A 20,920-nucleotide genomic window follows, 5' to 3' on the forward strand; every position below is an offset into this window, starting at 1 on the left:
GATCCTTCCCCATTCCCCCTAAAAAGGGCATTTTAGAGCAGGCACATTTAACTCTTCACTATATGCAGGGTAGGAAACAACTCTGCCAAGCCATTAGCAGCTAAGTGAGTAGTACATTCACTTAGGAAACAGGTCACTGTTTTGCTTGAGGTTTTGATGTATCTCCAAGCATCCTGTGCGAGTACACTCAAGCCATCAAACTATTTCTCAAGGAAAAGAAAACCAAAACAAAACACAACATTCTAGCACAGAATTCCCAGTGACCTCTACTCAGCCTTGCAGGAAAAGTGTAGCAACTCCAGCTTCAACTGCCTTTAAAGGAAAACTGATTTTTTTTCCCTCCAGATATTTTGCAAATAAATATGAAGGTCCTGACACAGCCAGTAATCCTCAAGCAACTTGCTGTCTCTGGAGACAAGGTTCCCTCAGAGTGAATTGATTAAATAAAGGTTATTAGAATTAGTATAAAGCAAGCTAGTTTAAAAGTCATCCTCCTCATGTTTTTACCTGTAACGTAGTGCTCCAAGCAGCAGCAGAAAGAGATCAGCTACAAGAGCTTACAGGATAGCGAAATTAATATGCAAAACCCACCAAACTGCAAGATGAAGATTTAAAATGACTTTCAACAGCAGAGGATTTTCATGTTCGTTTAATCTATTTTCAAGTGAGTTTCTCAAAGGGAATTCACCCAATCCCTTTATTACTGTACTTTTAAGATTAAATTTGTTTTCCCCATTTTGTCAATCTGACATGCTATTTAGTCTTTCAAGAGTCAGCAGTCTTCCTCACCAAAGCTGTTCTCCTTTTGCCTTTGCAGTCTAAGACTTTGCTGCAAAACAGCCACCTAAATCCATTCGCTCCATCTTCCAGTGTTACCAATTTCCTTTTCCTCTAAAGCCAAACGTTTTAAATAAAAAACATAGAGACACAAGTGTTAGTTCCTTCAAATGCTAGGGGTTTGTGGGGAGAAGCCATTAGCCTGATACCAATATCAGAAACTTGCTCAACAATTCTCTGTCATCTCTTGAACAGACAATAGGAAGTAACAGTAAAGTAACAGCACTGGAGCAACAGTTTAAAAGAAACAGAGCAAACACTTAAATTAAGGCATGCTTTACAAATAAGAAAACCTGTATCTTGTAGAAAGGTCTAAACATCAACAGATTGGCAACTGTCTCATATGCACAAGTTAACTGAGCTTCTCATTCTTACCATATTATGCGGAGTTTCCAGAAAGGGTCCCTGCATAGGAACTGACAAAGAATTTTTTTTAAGCTAACCTCACTTCTCTTCACTAAATGAACAGAGAAACAACTGTTAAAAAAAACCACCCACAAAAACCACCACAGATGGCATCTGTAGCTCCTCCTACAAAGTTCAGGGAAAGACTGTATTGTGAATGTCATGTGCAGCAGTAGTATCCAGAGGAGTTGGTGGTCTGTCATTTGCAACTGTCCCGGCTTCCATCAGCATCTTTTAAAAGGCCACTTGCAAGCTTCATTTTGTGAAAAGGCTAGCCTCTGCCTGCTTTTATACACATTCTAGCTCACCTAAAACTGCTTTTCTGGGTGAGCTGAACATGACATTTAACAGATGTAAGCAACAGCTGGCTCTGGACAACAAATTATCTTCTTTGTCTCCCTTTGCACTTCAGGATGCACTCTCCTCATGAAGCAGTCACTGCTTCACAAGCAGAGGGCAGTGGGGGGAGGACAAAGAGAAGCCTGCACTGTGGAAAATAAATAGCTCCATTATGGCTCCACAGGATACTATAAGGCACATTTTGAGGAAACCACCCTCCTTACAGCATACTACAGAGCACAACAGCTATCAGAAGCCCTTTCTCCAACAGCCACATCCCCTTCCCTGGCCTCTAGCAACAGTCCCGCAGCCTCCACCTCCCTTCTCCAGCCCCCCCACCACCTCCAAATTGCACTCCTCAGAGGCGCTTGAGTATAGCTGCTGGGAATCCCTGCACAGGCTGCTTCACACCACCCCTGCAAATGGAAAGAAATCCCAGTGAAATGCTATTACCAGTCCTTTTGAAAGGTAGGACCACCTGCTGGTGAGGACACAGCCCAACACTTACTTCTGAGAGACCAAGGTGAAGTTTCATCTCCTCTGCCAAGCACGGGCATGCTTTATTTACATCAAAGGCATCAACAGTCTTCACTAGTTCCTTGCAAACAAACCAAATCTGAGGAAGCTAATTATATTTAGGCTACGTTTGCTATTAAACAGATGTCATAGGGCAGGAGTTTCAGTTCTCTGAAGAAGCATTCCCATTCAGAAATCTTTATATCTGACCAAAGAAAGCTGTTGGGTTTTGTCATTAGACCAACAGCAAGTTTTAATCTCAGAACTCTGCTTCACATGACATAAAAAGTTACTCTTCTCAAGAGGCAAAGGCTCTCAGGAAGGAGGCCTCTGTAGAACTGACAGGTACACCCTCAACACCACCATCATCAAGGGAATACTAAACTATTCCTTGCAAACACTGCAGGTACTTCCACCTGCAAGGAGAAGAGCAAAGCAGGTGATGGTCTGCAGTGTCAGCAGTTGCAAGATGCCCAACCCTAAATTTTTGCTTTCTTTCTTTTCTGGGGAAATAAGCTTGATCATCGGACTTCCTAACTGCAGGAAGGACTCCTGATCCGATGAGAATGAAGAAATGTAGAAAGAGGAAAGAACCAGCCTTGTGAGGGCCCTGTCATTTCAGAGCACAGTAATTCTTGATGCCCACTGTACGTTCCTGAGAGCAGGCTACAGAGCTCACCTACAAACCACTCATCAACAGATGACAATATGCAGAAGGATCCCAGTTCACTTCTATGAGTGTTGACCAAGGTCTATACACAAAATGGAAAAGGTTTGAGACTGGTGAGTTAAGACCTATGCTAGTAACGTGAAAGACACTGCAACAAAAGAAGGATGCACAATGTACACTGAGACCCTCGGACTTTGCAGAAGCCTAAAAAAAGCTAAGGAGGAGACTGGAACAGGGAAACATGCATGTTACTGCCTTAATATCATCAATATTGGGAGGGTCCGGTTCATGGAATTAGCCAATGTTAAGGGTTAGAATTATTTTTTAGTTATTAAGAAGATTAACCCAAGGTCTGCAAACACCTTCATTGCAAGAGGCAAAAAGGAATCCTCTGCTTCTTCAGACAAGAAATGCTTAAACCCCCATTTCCTAGACAGAAATTTTTTTCCTCTGCTATTATATGCCAGGAAAAAAGTACAAGGGAAAAAGGGTATCAGGGGAATGAACCAGTCTTGAAGAACTTCAGATAAGTGATTAACATAATCAACGCTTCTTTTTAAAACCACACCTGAACTGCAGGCTGCTTTGTATAGGTGACTTGCATAAGAAATCATTTACTAATGGTCAAACCAGAGCTCTAGAAGCCTTCTGGACTTCTAGAAGGGTTTTGGCTTACCGTCAGCTGGGTAATACAATTATGTTGACTTGAGAAAAGTCAGGCCAATCCCCAGCAACGCTTGGCTTATTCTCCTCACCTACAAGTAGCCAGTAGACTTTAGACAAGCCTGTTATTTCACTAGAATCAAGTTGGAGAAGGCTAGTCTTTAAATAGCATAAACCTGGGCAATAAAGGCTGCAACTACTACAGGTCTATCTAGTCTCTTTTCTTATGTTTGAATGCTGAGGCACATTTTCTGAAATAAATAACAGACACATACTTCCTTACAGCAGGCTCTCCTATGCCTTACATGGAAAATATTTCTTGTAAGACACACAGGAAGAAAACGTTAGATCAGATTTTAGTTGTGGGATCTTTTCATGCTGTGCAATAAAAAGCCCACTGATCTCATGCTGCTTCTTTCTCCACTGCATGCACCTCCCTCATGCCCTCACCCAATGAAAGCCTCTTGGTTGAAACGTCATTTCTTATTCCCTTCTCCTTAGCACATGCTTTTTAACATCCTTTTTTATACATTACAGATAGTTGTGACTCACTACGGAAGTCACTGAAAGAGGAAGTCACTGCAAGGGAAGAGATGCATGCAGGAAGCCTGGGGCACATGCCAGAGGATAAACTTTTGCTTAAGACAGGTATGTGACTAGACAAAAAAAGCCCTTCATGAGCACTTCTTGTCTCATTAGCATTTGCAGGGCAAAGGGAGGCAGAAATCAGAGCCTAGGAATCAGACCACATTGTGCAAGGTCCTGTATAAACAAAACAAAAAAGACCACTGCTACAAAGGTATCATGAGCTACCATCACATGGAGAGAAACCACCTTTTTAATCTGAACCACGACTGGTTCCCTGTGATCTCACTCTCACAGCAGGTTCTTGCTATGTCACACCTAGAGAAATCCAGAGCTGTTTGGTCTACTGGAAACACGCAATAAAATCTGCACCACGCCTGTTCTTAATGCTTTCTTTGTTCATTACAGTGGATTCAGAAAACTGAAAAGGAAATTAAAAGGTCACTCAGATACATGAGCTACTTCTGTCCCCGAACATGACAATAATTCAGCTCAGAAGGAAGAATTGAAAAGCAAGACTGCTTGAAAACAGGCTTCCCTCAAATTCTTATCAGTAAATATTTAACTCACTTTTTATTTTTGAAGCTACAGTCACTGACATGAGCTTGATACTTACTAATTTATAAAACCAGATTTACGAAAGGGGTAAAGACTAAGACTTTCCTTGCCAATGGCTCTCCCTCTCCAGTTCCCAGCTCTTTCCCCTCATCCAAGTCTTAACATAGCCTCACCTCTGCTTTCATTTCCCATTCATTCCTTCTTAAGATTACTACCACACCTCTTTACCCTCTCTGCACACACTCCAGTTCATGCTTTGCACGCAAGAGTGAGCCTTCCCTCTTCCACAGTTCCTTGTGCTATTTCCTCAGCCTCAGCTGAACTCATTAACAATGCCTCCAGGACTGCCCACAACTGAAAAAAAAAATCACCCCTGGGCATATAGGAATGAGTTTGTAAGGTTTTGAGGGCAGTTACTTTGTGCATTTTGCAAAGGTCCTGTGCAGCTGCAGCATTAGCAATCTAGTGAGAGTTGTGTGGGCGCACCACCCCCTCGACAAGGGCCAAGCTGTGCTCTCACTTTTTGGAGCTCAGTGCAGAGATGAGCTGCACACTGGTAATGGAGGCTATGTTCCTTCATGCAAGGGGTTATCACCACCCTACAGATACCTGCATCAGGTTTCCCTAAACAGCCACAACTGGGAACACAGGAATCTCCTGCTCCAGGTAAAAAGGAGCAAACTGGCTCCTCTCCCATAAGAAATGTAGTTTCAGAAAGCATGCAGGTTGTGTGGTGGGGGGTTTTGGTTTGGTTTTTTGGGGGGATGGGAGTGGGGGGGTGGTTTTGGGATTGATTTTTTTTTTTTAAACTGTTCCCCAGTTCAGTCATGCCTCCTTAAGAGACAGAACTTATGCACAAGCGTATACCCACTCCTTGGCAGGGATCAAGAGCTGCTGCTGAACATATCTTTCAAAGCTTGATACTAAGCCAAAGCATGCCTGCAGCATGGAAAACAGGGTGCTGCAATGGCAGTGGGGAGTAAACTACTGAGAGCAGTGGGACAGAGAACACAGGTTCACTACATAACATTTCCAGCCATCTTGAACACTGATCTTGTCCATCAGAGTTTAAGCTTTTTTTAAAAAAAACTTTGGAGATTTTTTTATTGGGTTAAAGTTGTTGTAGGTTTTTTTTGTTTGGGTTTTTTTGTTTTGTTTTGTTTTTTAACTTGGGGCAGGGGTGTTAGTTTTCTTCAGTTGTTGTTTAAAGGGTATACATTCTGGCAGCACCTCGAAGACTGTGGTAACTTTTGTAATACAAACGAGAACATTAAGAAGAGATCTCTGTCTGTTCTTGATGTCTTAGCATTTATCTGGCCTTTCCTTGCATTTCACCACCCCCAGTGCAGCTGTTCCTCTTCTGATTAAGGACAAAGATGAAATCGCTGCCTCCTTGCATCCTTGTAACTGGCCCCAGTAGGATTCTCCAGGAACCTGAGCCTGCTCCCAAACACAGCTATCAGCGGGTTTCACTGCTGTGGTTTTGTCTTCTACGAAGAAAAGCATTAAAATTTTAGAGCAATCTATTGTAACCAAATAACTATCATTAATCCCAACGTCCTCAAACGCACTCTTCCTCCCTCAAACAGTCCTCTAGGTTTCAGCCTCCTACATGAGCAGATGCTTAAAACAGTGTGGCCCATTGATTGGCTCTGCCAAGAGGCCACACTAAGTTTGGAACTACCTGCAAGTTACAGTATTTTGCAGTTAAATCCACCTGCAAGACCACCTTGTCTCACTGAATGTAGCAACTACAAGCTCCCACATGCTAAGAAGCACTGTACAAACACATCACAGGTGACTTACAGCCCAAACAGAAACCAGCCAGCCCAAGAGCACCCAGACACAAGTCTGCCAGAAAGGACTAGTGGTTTCTGAGCACAGATGGGAAGAGCAGTTCTGTACTGCATCTTTCTTCAGTGCATGGTCTGAGGTAAACCCCTCGGGCCCTGAGATAATCACCTCCCCAACTCTACTTCCTTCACCAGAAAGCCAGAAAGAATCCCTCCTCTAGAGGCTCATGCTTTCCCCAAAGGGAATCAACCCATGTCACTGCCATAAGCCTTCCAAAGTAAAGCAAAAGACTACACATCAACAGCCTGGTCACAATACCTGTGCTAGTGCTTCTTCTCAGTATTGAATTAACAGTGAGCACAAACACACACTTCGAACTGTTCCACAGTCATTTATATATGGAGAAAGCTGGTATCTGCATTCTCTCAAAAAGAAAAAACAAAACTAATATTTGTTTCACCTTAAGCAATCCCATCACTGTATACCTCACTGAAACATGGAAAATTTTTTCTTGTTAAACCATGGCAGCTTCCTTTATATTAACAGCAAATTGTCTTGTCTCTCCTTGTCTCTAAATTGGAGAGACACGGATTTGACAGATGGACCACTCAGTGGATAAGGAATTGGCTGGATGGTCGCACTCAAAGACTTATAGTCAATGGCTCGACATCCAAGTGGAGACCAGTGACAGGTGGTGTTCCTCAGGGGTCAGTATTGGGACCAGCGCTGCTTAACATCTTTGTCAGCAACGTGGACAGTGGGATTGAGGCCACCCTCAGCAAGTTTGGCGACAACACCAAGCTGTGCGGTGCGGTCAACATGCTGGAGGGAAGGGATGCCATCCAGAGGGACCTTGACAGGCTTGAGAGGTGGGCCTATGTAAACCTCATGAAGGTCAACAAGGCCAAGTGCAAGGTCCTGCACATGGGTCAGGGCAATCCCAAACACAAATACAGGCTGGGCGGAGAACGGATTGAGAGCAGCCCTGAGGAGGACGGACTTGGGGGGGGTGGTTGATGAGAAGCTCAACATGGCCCAGCAATGTGTGCTTGCAGCCCAGAAAGCCAACCATATCCTGGGCTGCATCAACAGAAGCGTGACCGGCAGGTCGAGGGAGGTGATTCTGCCCCTCTACTCTGCTCTCATGAGACCCCACCTGGAGTACTGCGCTCAGCTCTGGGGCCCCCAACATAAGGAGGACACGGACCTGTTGGAGCAAGTCCAGAGGAGGGCCACCAAGATCATCCGAGGGCTGGAGCACCTCTCCTATGAGGACAGGCTGAGAGAGTTCGCATTGGTCAGCCTGGAGAAGAGAAGGCTCCGGGGAGACCTTATAGCAGCCTTCCAGTACCTGAAGGGGGCCGACCAGAAAGCTGGAGAGGGACTTCTTACAAGGGCATGTAGTGATAGGACAAAGGGTAATGGCTGTAAACTGAAAGAGGGTAGATTTAGACTAGGTATAAGGAAGAAATTCTTCACTATGAGGGTGGTGAGGCACTGGAACAGGTTGCCCAGGGAAGCTGTGGATGCCCCATCCCTGGAAGTGTTCAAGGCTAGGTTGGATGGGGCTTTGAGCAACGTGGTCTAGTGGAAGGTGTCCCTGCCCATGGCAGGGGGGTTGGAACTAGGTGATCTTTAAGGTCCCTTCCAACCCAAACAATTCTATGATTCTATGAAATCCTCCTCCCCATTCCAGAAATCTTTAAAAAAAAATCTACCACCACATTCTTCTTTGTTTGACACCCTTCTTAGTAAATACGTCAATACTGGCACACATTTATCTTCACACAGAAGACTAGCAGGCAGGGTCCCTGGACAGGGGAAAGAAAGATATTTTGACCACGGCTAGATTTACAGGGAAAGGGGAAGAAACTGTCTATCTATGCCCAGACAAGAAGCCCGCGGAAGGGCTTGGTTCATAACCCCACCTTTTGTAGCTGAATGCGCGAAAGAGTACACGCAGGTCAGCATGGCAGTGCAGGCTCAGCCAGCCTGCGACACTGCCTTAGGGCCACAGATCTCCGGTGGCAAAGCAATGTGCCCCTTCCCACATGAGGATTCCTAAGAATACATGAAGTAAGATTTATGAAGAGCTGAGTCATCCTCATCAGCAAGGACCAAAGTTTCTCTTGGTGTTCTGTCAAGTGCTTCACACCCCATGCAAATAAAGACACAACAGAGAACAACTCTTTGTGGGTGCAACCCTTTAATTCCTGCAGACTGGGGGATGCCATGGTTTATCTGGCACTCAGACATTTGTCTGCTGCAGTCCACCACCATATGCCTACTTTCCCTTACTAAACTGGAACAGCAGCTCATGAGTACACAAGAGGACAGACAACTATACTGGCAGGGAGAATATAGAAAACAACCACTTACGTGCAAAAATATCCCCATTCTCTCAGTAAAACAACACTGCTCTGGGATACAAAGTGATGCAGATTTGTAAAGAAATTGCATTCACTAGCAAAATCAAATCAAACCACCACAAAGAAGGTGGGGTGGAACATTTTGTTTTATGTGAAGAACAAAGTGCAGAGGCCATAAGTAACAGCAAAACAGAAGGAGAAACTATTCAGCTGAGCATAATGACCCAGAATGCAGGGTTCAGTTACCACCTGCATACACATATGCATCAGATCCAGAACCCAAGCAACATTTTATGCAGTCCCCACCTTATTTGTAAATGCACATTTAGAAATTCAGGGCAATAACCTGATACGCTGGGGCCGGAACACTATTGCAGCCCACTGCAGACAGGGTAGAAAGAAAACAAAGAGAATTTGTGTAACAAAGCAAAACACAGCAAGAGAGGAACATCTGCTACTTTTACCAGGAATACCATATGGTCGGTAACTGAGGTATGGTGAATGAGTTCATTCATATTTAAAAGCAAAAGTAATAGGTCACTCCTTCCAAGATAAGGGAGAAAATGCCCATTCTCCTCCCACTGTTCCAGACCCATCATCCCAGTCCACATTTGGCCTTCTAAAGAACCCGTGCTGCCAGTATTCTGGCCCAGACAGTCAAGCTCAGAGCACTTTTCATGACGATGCCAGAATGAAGAGGATGAGAACACTCCTGTAGGAGTTTTGCTTAGCCCTAACATGAGCCTGGTTTATCCCCAGCCCAGTCAGAGCTGCAACACTGAAAGGCCAGTTTTGTCACCAGCAGATTACAGTAACGCTCTGGAGCTGTGAGGCATTTGGCTGCAGTAAGCATGGTTAGCACAATAAATCTCAACCACTATCCTGAAGCCATCTTCAATTCCTGAAAGCACTGCCCAGAATTGCAACCACCACAGTTGGTTCAGATCAGAGCACCCAAGAACACGTCTTTCTTCAACAAATGTGAGGCCAGACACGTGGCAGCAATACTTTCTAATATCTTGCAGAACACAGGCACACTAGCTGAGAAAGCTTCTACTTCAGCAGTGCTATACCACATACGGGTCTGCCATGCAAAGTTATAATACAGGATACAGAAGTCAAGAGGGACAATCTTAATGCATCCTCATTACCTCTTAAAAAACAGATCAACAAGGTCTTTTTCTACTTGAGCACCTGTTGGTGGGTATCATTTAGTTGTGAAAGTCTTGTGCAAGGAGGTAAGATCCCTGGTACTAGCAAAGTTCCTGAACAGCTGTCAGGATATAGCATACAAGTGAATTCACCTATTGTAAGAGTCCCTCAGTCCCAACAAGGTCTTGCTATGTTTGCTGATTCTTCATTCTTCCCAAACCTGAATCCCCACTTGCTCTCTGAAATTCAAGTGTTCACTTTGTCAACTGAGTTTTCCTTGCAAGAGATGGATGGCAAGAAGAATTAGAAGGATTTTGCAGCACTGCTGAGCAGCCTAAGCCACAAAGAGAATACAGTATAAAAGCCTGCTCTGACAATCAAGTGCCAGGAGTAAATAAAATGGAAAATGACAGGCCAGATTAACCAGGCCAGATTAACCAGCATTACTTCCTAAATCCATCCAGGTCACAACATGTCCCAGTATCCCCACTCCATCCCTTTAAAACACTCCAGTCCGAGTCCAGGTATATTATTGCCCTGACCCACATGTTTCACTTTGTATTTGCTCTCTGCCCGTGGAAGAGAATTCAGGCAAGAAACCCAGAGATGAACACTCCTACATAAAAGAGTAATCCACAAGGGTCTCCAGCAGAGCCAAGCATTTGCTTACAGGAAGACAAAAAGGCACTTTCCCAGGTACCTGGTGTATAGCTCTCACGTGGGCTTCAAGTCCACTGCTGAGACAGCAAGGCTTTTTCAGCCTCCTCACAAACAGTAACGAGAAAAGCAATATAGCACAGAAGAGACACAGACAGCAACTGTCTGGTTAACAGCCTCACAGCCAGAAAGTGCCAGAGGGAAAAAGAGATGCAATATCTGAATTTTAGCTATTGCCAGGCTAAGTAATTACTGAGGTGGCTAGCAGCCTCATCTTAGGACCAGGAACTTCATCTTTATGCTTATAGAAGCCATCTTTTGATGATAAGTTTGTAGAATGAAGCGTCATTTTCTTCCATGTTTTGCCCTCCTCATTTACTGATCATCCTACTAGAAAAGGATACACTTTGCACCAGAGCACAGCAGAAACAGTGCACTCGTGTGGGGTAGGAACCTCTTATGGAAGCTGAAAGCTGGATGTAGGCTTCTGACTTTAAAGCCTTCTGCAACTCAGACTTCTGCACACAGCTTATACTATTCTTATAAGATTTTCCATCCACCAGAAGTTACTCCTAATCAATTTCTAGCATGACCTATAGTCTACATTTCTTCCATGTAAAAAGGAAGACCTATTGCCAGCAAAAGCATCACAGAATTAAATGCATTTTCAGGCACAAGGGGCAATCAATAGTCTTGGAAATCAGAAAGGTTGTAGTACAGCTTTAAGCAAGTCAAAGGCCACTGGGAGAGATTAAATATGGACTTCCATAACAAACATTTCTGGGTTCTTTTTTGTCTAGTATCATTAACTCTGCTTGTGGCTAACAGTGATCAAACCACAGCAACCTTGTTACTGTTTTCAGAAAAGGCAGATTCTGCGGGGACAAACAAGATCCATTTTTTTCCCCTGTGTGGAACTTGGGACAGCCTATCCATTTTAGGATCACCTGAATCCAGAGCTGGACATGACGTCCCCTTTGCACTCTGGGGCATGAAGCAGTGGAAGCCTGAGAAGAAAATGTCAGAGCAGACCAGCAGTTACGTGGGTGACCCCAACACAAGCACACAGGACTGCAGGAAGCGGCAGTGGCCAAAATGACTCTGCACATGGCACCTGTCCTCTGCCGAGGGTAAGGAGGCCAAGGGGGAAAGGCTGGTATTTCACAGGGCAGACAAAAAATAAGTCTTTCACATTGTCTTTTCCAAAGTCTGCCTTCTCAGCTCTGTAGTCCCAACATTTAACTTCATTAGCAAGGAGAGCCACGATTACTTCAGGCTTATAAGCAGTTAAGCTTTGCCTCAAAGTCTCACTGTGATCCTCATATTTGTCATCTATTCAGTAATTAAAGGATTTTTTTTTCCTCCGTGAATTAAAAGGAGCTTCAGGTATTAGAGATGTCTCCAGGCTGCTCTGCCATGGTCTGAACTTTAGACTCATGATAGCTCAGTTGCTCATTACCTCATGCAGCACAGAGAAGAAAAACAGAAGCATAGCAAGCCTTCAACCCTGGGAGGAGCAGATTTATTCTGTGGGATATCAAAATGACCATACCTATGTCAATGGGCATGCTACGATCTGAAAGGAGAAAGCAACATTTCACCCTCTAAACTTTTTCATAATCTTACATGAACAGATGCAGAGAAATTTTTCACACAAAGGTAGGATTTCCCAGCTGACCAACTCCCTTTAAGTAGTCACTGCTCATTAGGCATTCAGAAACCCCAGAGCAACAGGATTTTTTTTTGTTTTCTGAACACCAAGTATTTCAGCTCTCCTGCCCCACAAAGCCTACCAAGGAAATGCTTCCGTTTGATGCAAAAGGAGGTAAGGTCTAGCTCAGTGCTACTGCGGGAAGAGATCCCCAAATTCACCTTCCTGCAGAACAAAGAAAGCACAGCCCCAAACTAAGGCATTTTGTATTTCAAGCCAAAAAAGCAGGACAAAGTATCTTGGGTTTTTGTTCAACAGAGATTCATACAAATCTTCCTCCATGGTACAGCTACCACTGCATGTTTGCATTCTAGATAAATCAAGTGGTTTATTTAATGCCCACTACAGCAAAATGTGCACCTCCACAGCCTGCAATACCACCAAATGCAGAGCAAGGCACTCCAGAGGCCACTGCTGGCTCAGCAGCAGCAGCAGCCACCCCTCTCTGCTTCTTTCTACCTTAACGTTTTCCACCTGAGAACAGCATTTCCACATTAAGACCTTGTTTTTCTTTCCAGGCCAGGTAGCAGCCCTGCATTCCCGAATTTGGCACTAAACACAAGACTGAATGACTAAACAAAAAGACTTCCGTGTCCGGCTACAGTAATGCCAACACCTGCCACCCCGCCCCATGCACTACATAAACTCTCATCCTCCCCACAGCCACCCGTGCCCCGCACACATACAAGGTCACCACCTCCTCATGTGCCAGGCGTGGCTGACACAAACCTACACCAGCAGCTGAAAGCTTGGCAACCTTACAGCCACACATTGGGAAAACCACAACATAATGAAGTCACACGCCACAGCGCAAGGCACGCAGCAGCCACACATTACGCCCTGTTACACTGGAAATGGTCATTACTGTGGAAGTAAATCCACATATCATTTGTACTTGATGAGTTTTTGCTTCTGTATTTTAGCTCCAGAGGACAGAAAAGCTCATCCTGTGTTACAGAGGGTTACCTATAAAACACCGTCAAGTTATCCAAGTGCAAGTCTCACTCCAGCAATGTCTTCTCCACAGAAATATCAAGGAAAAAGAATGGGTTTTAAGCTTTTAATACCAATACAAAGTAAACTGGATTGAATTTACTTAAAACTTCTTTTGCCAAACACAACCTAAAGGCAAAAACCTACAGTCAAATAATACCACCCATGCCCCCAGGGCGTACCATTGACAGCATGAGAGACTGCAGTGGTGTTTGCAAACATCATGTTTGTAAGGAAGGAAATGTTTTTTCTAAGACACATATGTCCTGGAATACATGCTTTCATTGGAGGGTGAAGGAGGGTGGGAAGGGAGGGAGAAAGGCAGGCAAATATGTTTTGACTTTATACAAGACAAGAACTCAAGGCAAGAAATCTTCCTTCCCCCTATGTTAAACAAATGCAACAACTTCTCTTGAGAGGACACATACAACCTCTTACTGCTTCTTCCCGATTCTCCAAAGACAGAAATAATAATAAAGGGCCTCAAAGCCCAGACCCCAGCAGCCAGCTGAGTATCACCTAAACATGTGGATTTGAACAGAGAAACCTTTGCAATCCTCTTCTGAGCCTCCTGTTATTCTCTAACAGTGATTTCATTAGTTGGGAACCAAGCTCAGCATTTCTCTTGAGGGAAGGTCCCATGAGGGACACTCACCTACTACATATAGCCCAAACCATTACCTAAGACATCCAGACCCACCCCTTGTATCCAGATCTACATAAACCAAGTGCCTGCTCTAAGCAGGAGGTTGGGTCTATAGTAGCTGCAGAGGTCCAACCTTTATCACTCTGACTTTTCACAACCAAACCTATTCCTTCTCACCAGGAAGCTAAGCGACACCGTCTCTTCCAAGAACTAGTTCCTGGACATCAGGAGACTGGTAGACTGCTGAGAGGCTTGTCTTCCCAAATGTACTCAGATCATCACCTTCCTAGGAGTAGTTTCACATAAAAGAAACAGCCTAGTTCAGTTTTAAATAATTACATTTTTCAATATTTTCATTTTTCCTACCTTCCTCCATTGCATGCTACTGGCCTTTAATTGTGATTTGTGTCCCCACCTGAGAGCACCACCTAGCACACTGTAGATTACATCTCAATTACACACAGATACACACCTAAAGAAACTGATCTACCCTCAAAAATTAACACACATATTGGTGTGCAAGAGTTCATGTATGATCAAAATGAGCTCATCTAGCTCTCTGCTCCATTTCCTGCAGATCCTAGAGGCTTTGATAGGCAGGAAGCATGTAGAGAAGCCCAGGCAACAGCTACACAACATTCATGGCATTATACAAGGCTTGCATTAATGTTGCCTCACTAATCACCTTTTTTAACATCCCCTGGTTTTTTCTTAGAGGCTAATAGAGCCTCAGCCTCCAGAGCTGTCAGTCTCTGTTCTCACAGGCAGTCTAAGTCAAATGCCTTTCTCAGCATCTGATTCCTGGGTAGCAGACACAGGGATTCTCACACTCACACTCGCCAAGGAATTCCACGTACTATGTCTGCAATATTCTTATTTTCCTTCCCTTCTCCAAAAAGGGGAGAGGATCTCTGCAGTAGTCTTTCAGACGTCAGGTACAGAGTGTGTAACAGCAATCACCCTCACAGTGCAAGTCTGAAATAACTCTACTGAATTCATGGGCTCATCCCAGTGTAACTAATGAGTTAAGCCAGCTTCAAAAAGCCTGCTTAAAATAACTTATTGGCTCCTCCTTAATCTCACCTACCTCCAAAAATTCGCTTCAACTTGAAAAACAGGCTGCCTTCTACACTTACAGCAAATTCTACCCTCATCACGTACATTTTTGGCTCCATAGCCAAAAAGGAGACAGAGGAGACCTCAAAGACAACAAACACTAAGATAATTGTTGAGTCCTAGAGAAAAAAATCTAGATAGAATTTACTGATTTTACATTTAATATTGATCTTCATGGCTTGAAAGACAAAAAAACCCTCTGTACTGTTTACTGTATCCGTCCTATAAAATTCATCACTTGTGGGGATTAAACAAATTGAGCACTCTGCGTGAGGTGCTGAAAGGGAAGAAAGTGTTGACTTGAACTTCTGAGCATCTAGACAGTGCCCAGCTATATCTTCACAGAATTTAGAATATGCACATGCCCTTGTTAAGGCACAGTACTGTATTGTCTAAGCTGAATAATATCTCTCAACAGCTCCAAGTACTACTTTAAGTAGAAAGAGGGTGCAAAATTCCCCTATGTACTGGGAGCCTGTTAAACAGTTGGCATAAAAAAAAGAAAAATCAACGTATGCTTGAGACAGCAGGAATCAGTTATGCAGCAATTAAATGCACAATGCAGGAGGACTATAAAATACCAGCTTGCTTTAGCAAATACGGTTGCTTGCCACCAAGCACCTCAGAAAAAAAAAATTTAAGAAAAATCACACATCTCAAATTCATCAATGCTTGTCTGGAACAACACTTGGAGAGGCTGCAGCATGTGCATCACTCTGTAAGAAGCAGTATTTCTGACTCAAGTCCTCCTCTTTAGTCAGCACCAACCAGCACAGTAGTACACTGCTGCAGATGGTGGAAAAGACCAGGCACAGGTACACAGATCAACCAAGGCAACAGACATCAACTTACGAGGAACAACCAGGATTTTCTCAGCCATGCTGCCAGAGGTCAGAAGCACATTAGTGCCAACTGTTAACATGCAGTGCCTCAAATGCTTCAAAACTCCTTTTAACTTCAGTGTTTAGACCCTTTCAAAAGTCTTGCAAGTACAATACACATCTCCTTTCCCACTGCCCTGTGCTGCCTCACACTTTATGCAGGGCAGCCTGGTTTTAGTTTAAAAAAAACAACAAACCCACAACAAAAAACCACACCCAAGTTGTTCTGAAGAATCTAGGTGTTCCCTGTGAGTCATTTAAAACAAAACACAGAGGCACTAACAGATTTCAACCTATTCTACAACAGGCCTATCTTCATACCTCTCAAACAGAAGATTTTCTGTAGAAGGTTGTTTTTCAGACAAGTATTTCTTATTCCTGAGTTCATCCCAGGCTCGTGCTGCCATAAAACTGCCACTCTGCCAACACAGAGGCGAGTCCCTGCCCCAAAAGTAAGTCACATACTAATAGCTTTGATGCCCATTACAAATAGCTGTCTTTTCTTGGGACTCTTACAACAGATTTGCTGAACTAGAGAAGACTGCTTTCTGTCACGAACAGCAGACGTCTTCCTGTTGGAAAGGCAAAGAAAAAAAGAGGATTTTGGAAAGTGAGATGGTAGACAAACTATAATGCCAATTTCCTTGAACAGCCACAGTAAGGACATTGGCAACACGCATTCCCCCAGGCATGCCTTCATTTTCATCTGAAGGACCCATCCTTGTAAAGGAGAAGTACCTCAATCTATACATCCCACGTGAACCCAGCTTGCCTCCCTGCAACTCCTGTTTAGGCAGCATATGGTCAGAGCCTGATCCCTACTACAGTCCGAGGGGAAATAGCACCCACAGGTAAAGCTGGGTTCCAACCGGCTGCTCCAAGGTTAGGTGAGATAACTGATCACCAGCGAGTTTGACCCAAGCACTCCCCAAGATGCTAAGCTCTACCCGTAAACACAACTGGCTGTTAAGGTAACAGAGCCAGAGGGGAATCGGCCAGGGAGCACAAGGCAAGGGGGAATCTTCTTCCCAATCTCACACACAGCAAGTTGTTTGTCACGTCAAAAGTCAAAGAGCCTTTTTGCAGTGTGTTAGTTGACAACTAAGCTATGCTAAATAAAATCTTGAATCCCCACAATAAGGGATAAATACAGATGAAAAGTTAAAATCAAGAAGTGTCTGTTCCACAAAATATTGGGGGGAAGTGGGGAGGAAGTGGGAAGAAGTGATAGTCGTACCTTAAATAGAACAATATACCGTCTCCAGGATATGGTGGCCGCTAAAACCTGCGCCTTCCTTCCTTTCTACCAGAGATTAAACCAGAGAGTCACATGGGTTAAGCTGGTCTTCAAATTACCTTAAAATAAACACCAAAAAAAATCCACTAAAAACCCAACCCACTCTCATCTAGAATCCAAATCCTGAGTTCATACATAAAGAAACAGGCAGAGGAAGTCCCCTCTGGCCTCTTATCAGTGGAGCAGAAAGAAAATATTTGGGGAGAAAGAGATCAATTTTGAATATTCTGTACTGTTTCCTTTATTTTTAATACCAACAATGCCGTATGCCCTCGGAGTTTTATGCTACAGCACACCACTTGAAAAGGAAATACTAACCCGGACAAAAAAAAAAAGTCAAAATATACACAAAGGAGAAACCCCAATATGTATGAAGGGATGCAGGTGAATGCTGGCCAACCCCAGAGCAGACACCACTGTTACAAGCACTTGGGTTTTAAGCTTTCCACATTACAAATGGTTCAAGCAGACAAGGGGGGAACAAACAAGAAAGCGCAGGTTAGAGAGCATTTAACGCCTTATGGGAAGCTTTGCACAGGAGCTGTTCAGAAATGCTTCTGCCATCCTCCTTCTGTTCTCACTTCACAGGATAAAAATAATGGGGGAGAAGAATCCTGTGTTCTGTACTGCAACTTCTCTGCAGTCTTCCTCTCTCTCACACACACACACCATTTCAAGCTAATTGTTTCAAATCATGTCATGGTTTAACCCCAGCTGGCAACTAAGCCCTACACAGCCACTCACTCACTCGCCCCCAGTGGGATGGGGAAGAGAATTGGAAGGGTAAAAGTGAGAAAACTCATGGGTTGAGATAAAGACAGTTTAATAGGGAAAGCCGCACACACAAGCAAAGCAAGGAATTCATTCACTACTTCCCATGGGCAGGCAGGTGTTCAGCCATCTCCAGGAAAGCAGGGCTCCATCATACATAATGGTTACTTGGGAAGACAAACATCATCACTCCAAATGTCCCCCCCTTCCTCCTTCTTCCCCCAGCTTTATATGCTGAGCATGGCATCATATGGTATGGAATAGCCCTTTGGTCAGCTGGGGTCAGCTGTCCCAGCTGTGTCCCCTCCCAGCTTCTTGTGCCCCCACCAGCCTACTCGCTGGTGGGGTGGGGTGAGAGGCAGAAGAGGCCTTGACTCTGTGCAAGCACTGCTCAGCAACAACTAAAACATCCCTGTGTTATCACCACTGTTTCCAGCACAAATCCAAAACATAGCCCCATACTAGCTACTATGAAGAAAATTAACGCTATCCCAGTCAAAACCAGTACAATTATAAAAGATTAACAGGATGTTGAAAAGTGATAGAATATGACTAACTCTAAGTACAGGGCACTCATTCACAGGAAATGCCCTGCATATGCCAATCGAGAGAAAAGAAAATAAAACAACACCACACACGCATGCCAGTTTTTATTTTCAGGTCATAAAAGCAATCACCACCCTGAAAATGAGCATTTCCTGGGATTTAACAACTGTTGGGTTAATAGTGCTAGGCAAAGGCAGTTATGCCTAGCCCATAATTTTACTCACATAAAATGTGTCACACTGCATCTATTAGTGATGTCTCTTCAGGATATTGTCAACAAAATCAACCTTAAAAAACAATTGCTGTTTGGAAGTGCTCATAAACCCCTTCTCACAGCTAACGCTTCCACGCAGGTTCGCATCAGGAAGCCATGCTGGACAGCCTTTGTAACACACACTCCCCTCCTGTGCAGAGTCACTAGCAGAAAGGTAAGTTTCAGCTCTGGACGCCCTGCCCCAAACACTTTAAATCAGTCTCCTCCCATCGGCATCTTCTGATGGAGCCTTTCTCCCTCCTCCCCAATACCTTTTTACACACTTTTTTGAGCTTATGTAGACATTACGTCTACATAGCCAAAAACTGTGCAGTTTGCAAAGAGATCAGATTTTTATATCGTCGCTACAGGCCTTTTCCAATTCTGCATTAGGAAAAAACATTCTCCATCAAAATGAAACACTACAAGAGCATTGCGCTGATATGCAGATGCTAGCTGTGCGGACGCGCTCGGTCAATCTCTGTCTTCTAGGGATGTTCTTTAACTTGTCTAAATCCCTCCTGTCCCTCTATTCCGTACTGATACTAAAGAGGGTCTCAAACCACCCTGCAGAGAGAATAGCCCCTAGTGACAGACAGCAAACTCCCTTACAAATTCACCAGAAGACCAGCTCAGCCAGACTCAGGACAGATTATCCACAGAGGATTGCCACCAACTATCCTCAGCGAACCCACTATCACAAACCGAATGGCTATACTAGGAGACCTGCTTTTAGAAGCGCAAGGATGAGCTTCTCATCAGCTTCGTACTGTCAAGGAAAGGGTAAAGAGACTAGCTCGGTACACTCCCCTTCTCTTCTTGATCTGCAAGACATTTTTTAACAGCTTTGTCTCATGCGATCATTTCACATTGGACCTAACCAGTATCTTCACCACCACCCCTCGCCCTTTCTCCACAGCCACAAATAAGATTTAGTGAAGAGACACTGTTTTAATGGACTATTTTTTGTGTTATATTACATGCGAAGTCATATTTCACTATATACCTAGACTTCAAGCTCTACTGTTGTGCAGTTTGTCTTTAAACTGGGAGCAGATCATTGGCATAAACTGAAACAATATATAGGTTGCATATACATTAATCCTAGGAAACTTACAGAGCTCTTTGGACTAGTGATCCGAAGTTAGTCTCTTTAAGGGTATTTAAAAGCATTTGAGAAACAATATTTGTTTGCTCTGGCCAAGGAAGGAGGAAAGAAGAAACAGACGGAAAAATACCTTCTAAGTTTCAGCTACATGCCAACTTGCATTCTTTCAGTTACATGTCCCAACACGTAAAAAAGATACCACTACATTCAAGTCCAATGTGTTCTGCATCAACAAAAAGTTATTTTCTGAGTTAATGATACAAAAAGTAAATATGCATATATATCCACCAAGATATCTATTTAACTGAATTGTACAAGTACCACTAAGGAGCACCCAAAAAACCTCAAAAGATTTAAATAAGCACTCCTAATGAGACCCCCTCAAAACTCAAGCCTTTGCACTCAAGGTAGCAGTTGCAGGAAACAAGGACAATAGGCCAGCACAGCAAGAAGAGTGGTAGCAAAGGAGCTTAATGCCTTATCACTGCTAGAGGGATCTGAGGGGAAGAGGGTGTAGTCAGAGGAATTATCCCTAGTCTGATTAGCATCAGAACAAAGGCTCACATTAGTTCGTCAGCACTAGGACTCCCCTAGAGTACTGGATAATAACCTTGTTGAAAGCATTAGAGGGATTTCCTCCCCACCCCCCCCAATCTACTTCCCTTCTCTAAAGGGGAATAAAAGGGTGAGGTCCAAAAAACAGCTTTATGTTTAGTTTTCTGAAAGACATATCCAGGTAGCTTTTTACCACTAAAATACACAAGTAAGACCCTTCTGTGATAGGTTTCACAAGGTAACATTTGGGAGCAAGTATGGGGAAAAAATCAAAGCAAAACAAAAACCATTTTTTGTTCAAGAGAAAAGGTCAGATAGTACAGGCGGCTTATCGTGCATGCTTAACTCTGGAAGGCAGGAGTGCAACAGTTTCTACAGAAAAACCAGGGAGTGGTAAGGGGGTGAAGAATACAAGAAAAAAAAGAACAGCTTGTGGTATCTGAACACCACAAAAACCAGGTTAACAGGTGTCCGGAAAAAGGCTAAGGCATGGCTACA

General features: G+C 43.8%; 1 protein-coding gene across 5 annotated transcripts in view; it reads right to left on the reverse strand.

Moving 5' to 3' along the window:
• The window catches only part of SUSD6 (sushi domain containing 6), a 95,882-nt gene that overhangs the window by 67,116 nt on the left and 7,846 nt on the right, over positions 1-20,920 (reverse strand). The window lies entirely within an intron of this gene.

This window comes from Ciconia boyciana, chromosome 6, assembly GCF_034638445.1.
Source record: "Ciconia boyciana chromosome 6, ASM3463844v1, whole genome shotgun sequence".
NCBI lineage: Eukaryota > Metazoa > Chordata > Aves > Ciconiiformes > Ciconiidae > Ciconia > Ciconia boyciana.